The sequence below is a fragment of the Diadema setosum genome, chromosome 16 (genome assembly GCF_964275005.1).
Source record: "Diadema setosum chromosome 16, eeDiaSeto1, whole genome shotgun sequence".
NCBI classification, from domain to species: domain Eukaryota; kingdom Metazoa; phylum Echinodermata; class Echinoidea; order Diadematoida; family Diadematidae; genus Diadema; species Diadema setosum.
The window spans coordinates 33791262-33803519 of NC_092700.1; positions in this window are offsets into that span (position 1 = coordinate 33791262).

Here is a 12258-nt window from a genome sequence, read left to right on the forward strand (position 1 = left end):
AGTTCATGTCACACCTTTCTTAGGAATTCGAATTGAAGACACCTTGATGTGGAAGGATAAAATTTGATATACTGATAAATGTGTTATTCGCAAAAGATTGTTTTGCCTTTTATGTGTCGATATTCCGTACCCACACATATTCTTACGCGTTTGTATTGTTTAAACAATCACTTATACTTAATGTAACTGACGTTTGGGGAAGTGGTTACAGAAGCCATCTAACATATTGTGTATTTCTGGCACAAGAAATGTCCGTGAAAGCAATTACATTTTCTCCACTTCGAACAAGTTCTTGGCCACCATTCACACCCTAGAATTACTTGATTGGTTGAAAATCGTCATGAACTTGCAGTATGATAACAATGCTATACGATTTACACCAAAGGTATTTGCCACATTCTTTAATGCACTATTAAGATGAGTCATATCTATAGAGCACTATTATAGTACCTGTCGGGAAAAACGAAAAAAAAATGGCTTGTCCCCAGCGTCCATGTTATAATACATGAATGGACTTTCTCCAGTGCGTAGACAAAGACGGTAACAGTCATTAAAGGAGACTTTCGGATGACTTCAAGACTTTTGCATTTGAACATTTATAAATTGGTTACACTATCCTAGGTACAGAGTTTCAGAATTTGAAGTCATTGGGATAAAGAATGAGAATCAAAGTTTTCAAAATTCGTAACAAATTAGAAATCACAGTGAGCAAGACTGATGACATAACAGCTTCACATAAAAGAGGATGATTTAGGGCCGAAGGAGCAGAACACTAGAAAAGGGTTTGCATAAATTCTATACAGGTAAGGTAGTAAAGCAAGTGGTATTATAATGAAATTACACTGCTACGTTATTGGAATATGTGAGCCTGCTACAGGTACTGTATATGTCATCAACCTTGTTCTGTGTGGCGTTATGTACCTGGGTTTTTATAGAGTAGACCTATATCTGCTCAAGGACCACGAACAATTATAAATCGTCTGGACTGCCTCTCTGATACCGATCCTGCTGTACGACCGTCGATGAAAATGAAGATTATATTGTGTGTGTGGGGGGGGGGGAGGAATCCGATTTTGAATCAGTTTTCAGACTTTTCAGGAGTCTTTAGGGTGCATATGTCTCTACCGATAAAGAGCGCTCTATAAATGCTATTTCATCACTCATACTCACTATCATTTGTCAAGTCAGAATCCATTGTCTCCCAGTCATAATAACTATCATGACTCGAGTCAGAATCCATTGCCTCCCGATCATTAACACTGTCATGTCTCAAGTTAAAATCTCTTACAGTCGCCGGATCATCATTACTATCATCACTCAAGTCCGAGTCCATTGTCTTTGGGAAAATTAACTTACAAATCCTCTCTGGAAACACCTCTTGGTACGGGATCTTGTACAGGAGGATGGCCCTCAATGCAAGCTCTTCCAAGGTTAAGGCACTGGTCGGAGGACTGAGGAGGCAAGCAAGCTCCGTAGTGTCTACACTATCCCCCCAATACGGACGATATCCCTTCACTATATCCACAGCCATTTTGCCTCTACGATCTTTCTTGTTCAAAGGGCATCCATGACGTATCAGGATCCGTGCCATGTCAACAAAGGGACACATCTTTCGCGAACGCATTGCCGAGGAAGCCAAATAATGAAGCATCGTTTTGTTTTTACCGTCCGCTTCCACGTATGTAGCGTCATCATACCAGAGTAGTTTGGACAATACATGCTTCACGCGATTCAGTGACCAATGAACCCCAGGAGCGCCAACATAATTGCGATAGTTTAGGTATAAATTGTAGATGATTTGATAAGTCAAGGAGCCAGCTGTACACTTATCAAGGCCTGGAGAAGAGCATGCACTTCGAACCTGAGTCATTACTGTCCCTGCTGTCTCTATTACAGATTCAAGGAGTTCAGGCCCGCAAAAATAGGCTGCGAAATTTTGAAGTAATTGTCCGAAAGTTCGAAGGAGCTCTGGTCCTTGTTCAATCAGACAAGTTTTGCTCACGTGTTGAACGACATTTCGATATCCATTTATAACCTCGCACGCCTGAGAGATGACACTTCGGTCAAGTTTATACAGGTACGATGACCAAAACAGTGGGTATATGCTAATCATAACAGTCCCAAGCTTTGCATCTGACTGTGATTCAAAGGAAAGGAGGTATTTGAATAAACTACAACCTCTGGTGGCGTCGCCATGCCGCATACACTCATACGCATAACTGGCCAAGTGTCCGAAGAGAAATTGCCCTTTAACCGCTTTGGGTATGATTCTATCCCCAATAAGAAACCACTGGGCTACTAAGGCATGCTTGTCACCTTTGATAGCCCTAACATCAGTAAGCGAGTACATCTCCGTGCACTGAAAAATGGCTTCAAGCTTTGGGTCTGCTCCATTCTTGGGAAAATTCTGGCGCTTGGAAATGACCTTGCACAATGTATTATAAATGATTTTGTTGTACTCAGAGTCACAAATTGTGTCCATGCATTGTGAAAAACCAGTCATTTCTAATGAGGTAATCGTTTCTGCTTCTGCTCTTCTCATGTCACTGCAGTTTGGAGATGTAAGGAATTCCACAAAGGTATTGCTGTGAGACAATATTGCTACATGGAGAGGAGTCAGTCCTGCTCCGTTTTTCTTGAATGTCGCACCATGTTGCAGAAGTGTTCGTAAGATCTCGATTCTGGTCATGATTTCAATGTCAGTGTCGTAATCTTGACTCCCGCAGATTATGTGCAAAGGTGTGTCACCACTCTTGGAAGAAGGGGCATTTGGGTCTGCACCATGCTGAAGAAGTGTCCGCACGATCTCGATTCTGGTTTTGTGGGTAATGTAGTCTCCCAAAGGATTGTCGTCACTCTCTTCACCGATACCGCGAGTTTTCTGGCGCAGAATGTCCTTCCTAGAAAAATCTTTTTCCCTAAAGATTGCATGTAAAGGCAGGTCACCGCTCTTGGGAGAACATGCACTTGGGTTTGCACCATTCTCCAGGAGAAATGTGACAATGTCTAGCTGACCATTTTTACATGCTATCATCAGGGCTGTCCTTCCATCAGAAGCAGCGGCATCTATGACTCCCTCATTGATGTGATTAGCTAAATAGTTCTTGATGCTCTCAAGGCTGGTAAGTTCACCTTCTACCATTGCCTGAGCCAAAGAGGTCCTCTTCACCCCTGTATCATCCGATGAACCCGCCAGTGACTCCATGCCTAGTGACACACAATCCACTCGGCAGCTAAAGCTTCTCGGTCACAGCTGCAAGAACAGTACAAAAGCAGAAATTCAAAAGAAATCTGCAACCGGCATTTCAGGAAACGCGTGTTGTAAAAGATCACTCCTTAGAACAATCATGACAATCATTGATTGGCTTTCAGTTTCTAAATGGTGACACGACATTTACTTCTGCGACAATTTATTGCTCCGGTTGAATTTCCTCCAGTGACTTAGGTTTAGGGTAAAGTTTAGGGTTGTGATAGGGGTTTATGTTTAGTTTCATGTGGGGATTAGAATTAGCAGTTAGCAGAGGCGGAATCCTGGAATTCCGTAAAAGGGGATGCCGTTACAAAATATGGGACCCGTTTTTTCCTTTGTTTCATGGAAAAAATAAGGGGGGGGGGGGGGGCGTGCGCCCGGTGCGCCCGGCCTGGATCCACCATTGATTAGGATAAGGGTTATGTTTGTGGGCAGAATTTATGTTTGGCTTGTCGTGCAGAGATTTCTGGGGAGCAATTTATCGCAGGAACAAATGTTATTGAATCCTGAAAACGATTATGAATAAAACAAAAATGAATAAAACTTGCACATCTGACATGACGTATAGCTGATAAGGACAAACACACACATTTTACAAGAAGTGATCACATTATTTTCAAGGCATCATAGTATGCTGGTAATCATCAGTGCTTCACGCGTTCAGTCTACGACTCTTATCGCACCTTAAAGAGGAAATCCAGTCCAAATATGTTAGTCTGATAAAAAGGAGTAGAATCTTTCGAGTTAAACTGGAAATCGGATGAAAGATAAGGAAGTTATGAAATTTCTCCAAAACGGTTCTTGTACAGTGCAGGACTGGTATGAATATGCAAATGAGTGAGCTAACTATGTCATACCCTCACATATTTTGCATTGATAGAGTACAAACAAAAATGATGAAAATTCAATGTTTCTGTCATTGAAGTCTGAAACATGACGTTGTTGCTGGTTGAATAATTTCAGACTAGTGATCAGTTAGATATGTGAGGATTTGAGCCTCATGCATAATTGCGTTTGAATGAAAAACGTGAATTTTCAAAATGTTATATACAGACTATATTTATGGTAAGTTGTGAGAGAATGGCATGCTCACTTTCCATTTACATATTTATGTTGACTGTTCAAGAACTGTTTTCTCCAAAACTAGCGAAACTTCAAAATGCCATAGCTTCCATATTTTTCATCCGATTTCGATCAAATTTATACCATTGAACTCGTAACATTTTACTCTTTCTTATCAGACTAACTTATATTTGGACTGGTTTTCCCCCTTTAATGTTGCACCTCTTTGCAAAAGATCAGCCCACATGTTTAGCTGACATAAGTTTGAAATTGTTCTTTGTGCATTCAATTACACTGCGCATTATGCTCCTGATTAATGAACCCTATTTCATTTTCGGATTAACAAACATCTATACGGAATTTGCGTGTTTCGGAAAAATTAACCTTGTTTCATTTTTGGAATAAAGAACCTTGGGCATATAATGAGGTACAGTGCCATATCAACGACGAAATCCATACCAAACATATCACGTGCTAAAGAAAAATGTACATCAAGAGATATCGAGCATGGTCATACGCCATTGCCAGCATGTCTCATTGGACATTTGAATCAGACATTCGATCCACAGCATAGAAGCCTCAAAGTTGTATTTTTGACAAAGCCCACTTTTTTTCAAATAATATCAGAGTAGGCTTACAAATGGTCGACAAACAGCACTCTTGTACGTAAAATACACATGATAAGTTTCATTATACAAGTATTTATATACACGGTATAAAAAAAAAATCCCACTTTTGATCCCTAATAGTTCAAAATTATATACCAGATAACATTGTCATTAATAAGGATATGAGTATAACTGAATAGTGTACATTAATTCAGTTAGAGGTGATTTAATATGAAAGCACAAATCAATTTTATCATCCATGATTGATGATGAATTTAGGCTCCAGATTTTGGTCAAATAACCATCAGTACAAAACTTGAACTTTACACAAGAACAAATGATGTGTATGTAAGTGTGTGCTTGCAATAGCCCTGAACAATAATTATGGCACGTGGACATCACCTTTAAGAGCTCAGCTGACTAGCCGTCTGTTCTCTTGCTCCAAGGGGAAGGCACATGAATGTTTTATCAATAAACTCATGATGGATTGCCCTGCATGGGCACGGCTAGTCTGAATTCATGGTAAAGGGGGAAATGCATGCACATGAACAAAGTAAGCACATGTTACACTACATTTCAGGATGAATAAACACTAGCTGTGATAATGGAATTCCTCATAAATAGATAATGAAGCATTCAAACATTGCATGCCCATTGTCTAGGTGTTCCCCACCGACCACACCACTCCCATACACACACAAATTGACCTTATGCAAAGTTAAAATTTGTACAGAAGGTGAAAACAGAACACAATCGGAACACTAACTTACAAGTCAAAATTCAATTTAATGAAACATATATTATGTGCTTTCACTTTGAAATTACCTCCAACAAAATTGTGCACTATCATGACTATAGGCCTATTCAGCTATGCATGTACAGGATGTATATAAGCATGCAGGGCTCCACACTAACTTTTAATTTTGGTGGCCCAAGGCAAACATCCGATCTTTTTTGGTGGCCCGATCAGGCTACCAAAGTCTTCATTTCAGAAATTTGGGTGGCCCGACGTGCGTATTTGGTGGCCCCGGGCCACCGTTAGTGTCGAGCCCTGATGTATGTATGTATGTATAAAAGCTATACAAAGTTTTTTTTTTTTTTTTTTTTTTTTTTTTTTTTCATGTGTGCTGTATCACTTACAGTCTTTTTTTTTTTTCTTTATATGTTTTATTGATTTCATCTATTGGCATACAAACATAAATCATTTCCAATTATGGTATACAAATAACACAAACAAGAAAAATAAGTTTGCGAAAAAAAGAAAGAGAGAAAAAGAGAAAAAAGGCAGCAAAGTAAAGGTACCGGTCGGCAAAGGTGCAGACAGCAATATAACAAGAGTATTTGAAAGTTAACAGGATAAATATATAAGATAAATATAACAAGGTAAATATACATATAACAAGAGTGGAATCATGAGTTAAAAGGTACAATATGCATATGCACGTTACAAATCAAACTTCCATTTTTTGAAATGAGTTGGTAATTTGCCTCTCTTTTTTGCCAAATAATATTCTGTTTCCTTCAGAGTTCTAATAAAAGACTTTACTGCCACATAATTAGGATTACCACCTTTAAATTTGCACACATAAATGAAATATTTAACTGCCAGAAAAAGAAATGTCAAAAATTTATCCTTGATAACCCCAAAAAATTTATTAAAATCTGTTAAATTAAAATTTCAATCATACTTGTTATGTATTAAGCGTAACAAATCATTCCAAATGGGGCTTACCTTCTCACAATCACAAAAAAAGATGTACTATTGTTTCTTCAACTTTATTGCAAAAACTACAATTTGGGGAGTTCTTCCGTTTAATCTTGTATAAAAAGGAATTCAAGGCTATGGTATTATGAAATAATTTAAAATAAAAGGAGCGTAAACGAGTATCTATAGTACATCTAAAGTTATTAATATGCACAGTTTCCCAGTTAATATCATGCGGAAGAGCTACTTTACTGCCCCAAAATACATATCGTGAGTCTGGAACACACTCATCCAACAATATATTATAAGCATAACAGGGTACCTTTTTCGTTTTAACCAAATGCTCGGAGAGGGTATCAATAACATCAACATTTGTGTTACTTGGGTTATCAAGCCACTCATGAGGAATATGTTTAATTAAAAAGTTGTATTTTCTTCTATCAGATTTGGGAACTTCAAAGTCTAACACAAATTCTTCAAATAATCTATAACCAGGTAAAGGTGGATTAACTAAGTCTGCAATTGTACGAACATTTTTAGCATACCAAGTATCATAATATAAAAACTGCTTAGATTTTGAACGAATTAGTCTGTTAAACCACAGTGACTGACATAAAACAAGGTCTGAAAATTTATGTCCAAAATAAACAAAAGAAGCCTTCTCTCTGAAACTGTACCATGTACGTAAAGATTCTGCTAACTGTATGTTATTCAAAGATCTCAATATACATTCAGGAGCATAAGATTTCCATAACACATCTCTGTCTGCATTAAATTTTTCTAAAAAGGATACTTCAATAGTCTTCCACAAACAATTATAGTCTTTATCAAGCAAACATTTCACCCAGGACATTTTTTGAGCAAGTGCGAACATCTGAACATCAGTCATTCGCAAGCCACAGTGAAGATAATCGTTACACATCATTTTTCTCTGCACCCTATCTCGACCTCCATTCCAAATGAATTTATAAAATAACTTATTGAGTCCTTTAAAAAATAGGGGAGGTATCTTTATACAAAGAACAGAAAATAAATACAATAACTGTGGTAACACCAGAGATTTTAAGACACATATTTTACCAATTAAGGAAAGATTTCTCATTCGCCAACAATTGAGAGTTTGTTCAATTCTTTTCAATCTCTCTTTATAATTAAGATCAAAAAGCAATCCAAGATTGAGAGAAAAATTAATTCCTAATGACTTAAAATTTGAGGTTTTCCAATTAATTCCTTGAGCTGAAGGAGGAAATTCCTGACACCCCTTTTTACTTCCAATCCATATAGCTTCTGATTTACTTCTGTTAATTTTACAGCCAGATAATGAACCAAAAATATGCAAAGTATCAAAAAGGTGATCAAATGAGTCCTTTGAACCATCTATGAAACAAACTGAGTCATCAGCTAATAAAGAAATCTTTGCTTCTTGGTCCCCAACAGAAATACCATTAATATTGTTATTTTGCCGAATTGACAAAGCCATTACTTCTATCACAAATAAAAATAGATATGGAGATATAGGACAACCTTGAAAAATACCCCTTTGCATAGTAATACAATCAGTTAAAAACCCATTATTCATAACATAACTTTGTCGTCCTGAATATATTACCTTTATCCAATTAATAAAAGAATCTCCAAAGTTGAAGTGTTTCAAAACTTGGAACAAAAAATCATGCTTAACACTATCAAAGGCCTTTTCTATGTCCAATAATAAGATAACACCAGGAATATCATTAAAATCAGCATATTCAATAATATCTAAAATAAGGTGTATATTATTACCAATAAATCGTCCTTTCAAAAAACCAGATTGATCTGAATGAATTAAATTATTTATGTATTTTTTCAAACGAGTAGCTAAACACTTCGCTGAAATTTTATAATCAACCGTCAATAGTGTTATAGGTCTATAATTCTTAATATATAAAAGATCTTTATCCTTCTTTGGGAGTAAAGTTATTACACCATTTCTTTGAGATAACGACAATAATCCACTCTGCATGGAATAATTATATGAGTTCAGCAACATATCACAAATATCAGACCAAAAGAATGTATAAAATTCAACAGGAAGGCCATCATAACCTGGTGTCTTATTAAATTTCATAGACTTAATTACATCATATAGTTCTTGTTTTGTGAGGGGTTTCTCAAGAGAAGCTTTTTCATCTTCTGTTAATTTTGGGATATCAATGTTGTTCAAAAATACTTCACTTTTGCGGCCTATATCATGTATTGAGCCATCATCTTTACAGGAATACAGTTTACTATAAAAATCACTTATTTCTTTTAAAATAACAGTTTGGTCCACAATCAAATTTCCTTTACTATCATTCAATCTGTTTATACTCTTATTCTGCCATTGCCTATTTTCTAAGTTACAAAAATATTTAGAACTTTTTTCTCCCTCTTCTAACCAACGGACTCTAGAACGAATTATATGACCTTTTGTTTCAAAATCATATATCTTATTTAATTTGGCTTCCATTTCCTCCAATAATAAAAAATCATGATCTGAGGTATTTGCAACATTTGATAACTTCATCCTTATTCTACTAATTTCAGCAAGCAGCTTATCTTTTTCTTTATTTCTTTCTCTCTTTTTTCTAGTTGTATATTCTATACACACACCCGTAATCACACACTTTAAGGAGTCCCACAAACTATTAGGATTACACTGTGAACCTTTGTGAATATCTTTAAAATCGTTTATCTTATCCTTAATCAAATTAACAAAGTCAGAATCATGATTTAAATAATAACAGTTCAGCTTCCAAAATCCCCGTCCTTTCATTGGTTGATTATCAGTAAACTCCAAAGAAACAACAGAATGATCTGATTGGATTCCAGGGATAATTTTAGATTTAACACAATTATGTAAAAAATTATTTGAAACGAGAATAAAATCTAATCGAGACAAAACCCTTGGGGTTTTCTGATGCCTTGTGTATTGTTTCAATGTGGGATGAAAATTTCTCCATATGTCACATAATCCAAAATCCTCCATTATGACCGACAACATTTCACTGGATTTTATATTAGAATGGCGTGTCCTACCACCCTGGTAATCCAAGGGGCCGATGACTGTATTAAAATCCCCTCCCACAATTAACGATGATCCATTTGTATTTTCAACTTCACCAAACACTTCTAATAAAAAATTAGGGTCGTCATTATTCGGAGCATATACATTCACCAAAATTACAGATAAACTATTCAATAATGCATCAATTATCAAAAATCTACCATTAGGGTCCCTAAATATAGAGTTGACCTTGACAGATACAGAATTTCTTATCAATATGGCAACCCCCCTGCTGTTAGAAGAAAAACTTGAGAACCAAGCAGATTCCCCCCAAAGACATTTCCAATAATTTTCATCATTTTTTTCTGAGTGTGTTTCCTGTAAAAATATAATATCGCTATCAATACTTCTCATAAAATTAAAAACCTTCCTTCGTTTTACATGGTCTTGCAATCCACGGCAATTAAAAGAACGCAGCTTCAATAACATTTTGCAAACAAATAAACTCCATAGTCACAATATCTGAAAATTACTCTAGTTAAGTTTACAAACACACAAGTACCTGTACATTTAAATCCCAAACAGAATGTATCCTGTAACTTCATAGAGCAAACAATATCAGCACACAAAATACAGAAGCTGCCATTAAACAAACATAGCATATCAAAAACAGTGTAGTAATGAATAAAAAAAAGAGAAAAAAAAAGGACATATTGAGACAGGTGTAGGTAACATAGGAGGGAAAGCACAAGATGAAAAACAGGACCTAAAATCAAAACTCGGTCCTGAATGCATGTGCTAAAAAACCCACAGAGATCACAACAAAACATGGAGGCACCAAAAGACTGTCCAGAGAGTAGAAACTCACATGTTGTTGATATATCAGTAACAAATCAATGTATACTTGTATTGTAGTAACGTTGGTTGAAGCTAAAATAAAGTTGAACTATACAGCCTCAGGGACTGATACTATACCAATGGCTAACAAGTAATAAAGTGAAAGTCAACATCCGTTTACACCTCTTTGAAAGTATTTAATATAGAAAAAAAAAAGACGATAAATTAACGTGCTGAGTTAACCAACAAAGTGCAGCTTTCCATCTCGATCCCTGAAGGCCACTCTGTCTGGAAAGAGGAAGAAGGGTCTCTTCCCCTCATCTCTCAAGCGCTTGATGAGATCCAACTTGTTTCTTCGCTTTTGTAGAACACGCTTGGAAAAATCTTCGGACACAAAGATCTTCTTCCCCTTGAAGTTGCTCTCCTTCAGTTTGACGATACAAGCCTTACGTACTTTCTCCTTCACGGTGTATGATGTGAAGGCTACATGTATGACCCTTGGACCTGTTTTCTGATCTGGAGACGGGTTCTTCGGTGAGGTTGGTGTGCGATGGCATCTCTCGAATGTAGACTCATCTGGAGATAAGCCCACAAAACCATGAAGGAAATCCTGTAGTACCTCGTTGCAATTTTCTCTAGGGCTTTCCGGCACACCATGAAAGACAAGGTTATTGCGTCGGGATCTGTTCTCTAAGTCATCTATCTTGGCAATCATGTCTTCTCTCTCTGATTTAAGCTTTTTCACTTCTGCAATCACGTCGTCAAGCTGGATAGCACATGCTGTGATTTTCTCTTCATTATGAGAGACTTTCAAAGTCATTTCATCTAATTTCTCCTGAAGAAGAGATTCCATGCGTTGCTCCAAACGAGAGAAGCGAGACTCAAATCGATCAACAAAGCTGCTGAACCAACGCGGCGGTGGATCAGATTCCATAACACCATCGACACTGTTCAACGGAAGCGAACGTTTAGCCGAACCCACCTGCGTCTCCCCTGCACCCTCCGCCGCCGAATCCTCCCCCGACGCGCTGGCCTGCTTCGTGTCAAGATCTTGCACGATGACTTTCCTGGGGGCCGTCAGATTGGAGTCATACTTTTCAGGAGTGTCTAGCTGTCTTTTAGGTCCCATCACTACTCAGGCTCTGCTACAGATCATCAAGAGACAGAAAACTAATTTGCTTACCGCCAGAATCTAGTCTCGGTCAGAATTTTGGTGGAAATTTAGATCAGCATTATCACATGCCTACCGTCTGATCCCGTAGAAAAGGGCGCCCTCAAAGCTATACAAAGTTAGTATCCTGACTTAAACGTTACGGTAAAGTTAAGTAAATTTAAGTCACCAAACAACAACAATGAGGAAGGGGGCGGAACCCGCTCCCCCTCCACCCGGCCGTCCTGTAGGGGGAATAAATCCCAAGCTGGGAGCCATACATGTGGGTGCTGTTCGTTATTCCGAAGGTTCGATATTCCGAAGGTTCATTATTCCGAAGGTTCGTTAATCCGAAACACACAAATTCCCTATACCTAGAGGCTCGTTAATCCGAAAATGAAAAAGGGTTCCTTAATCCAAACAGCAGTGCAACTGCAAACTAATGCTACTGCATACTACAATAACAATAATCACCAAAAGTTTGTAGTATACATTTTTCAGAAGATAGACTTCTGTGAGGATGAGGATGGCGAAGTAGTTCTGGCATATTAAACTTTAAAGGTTCAACTCTGTTGGAATGATGAAATAAGCTTTGAATACAGGTGTAGGTATCAAAGGGAG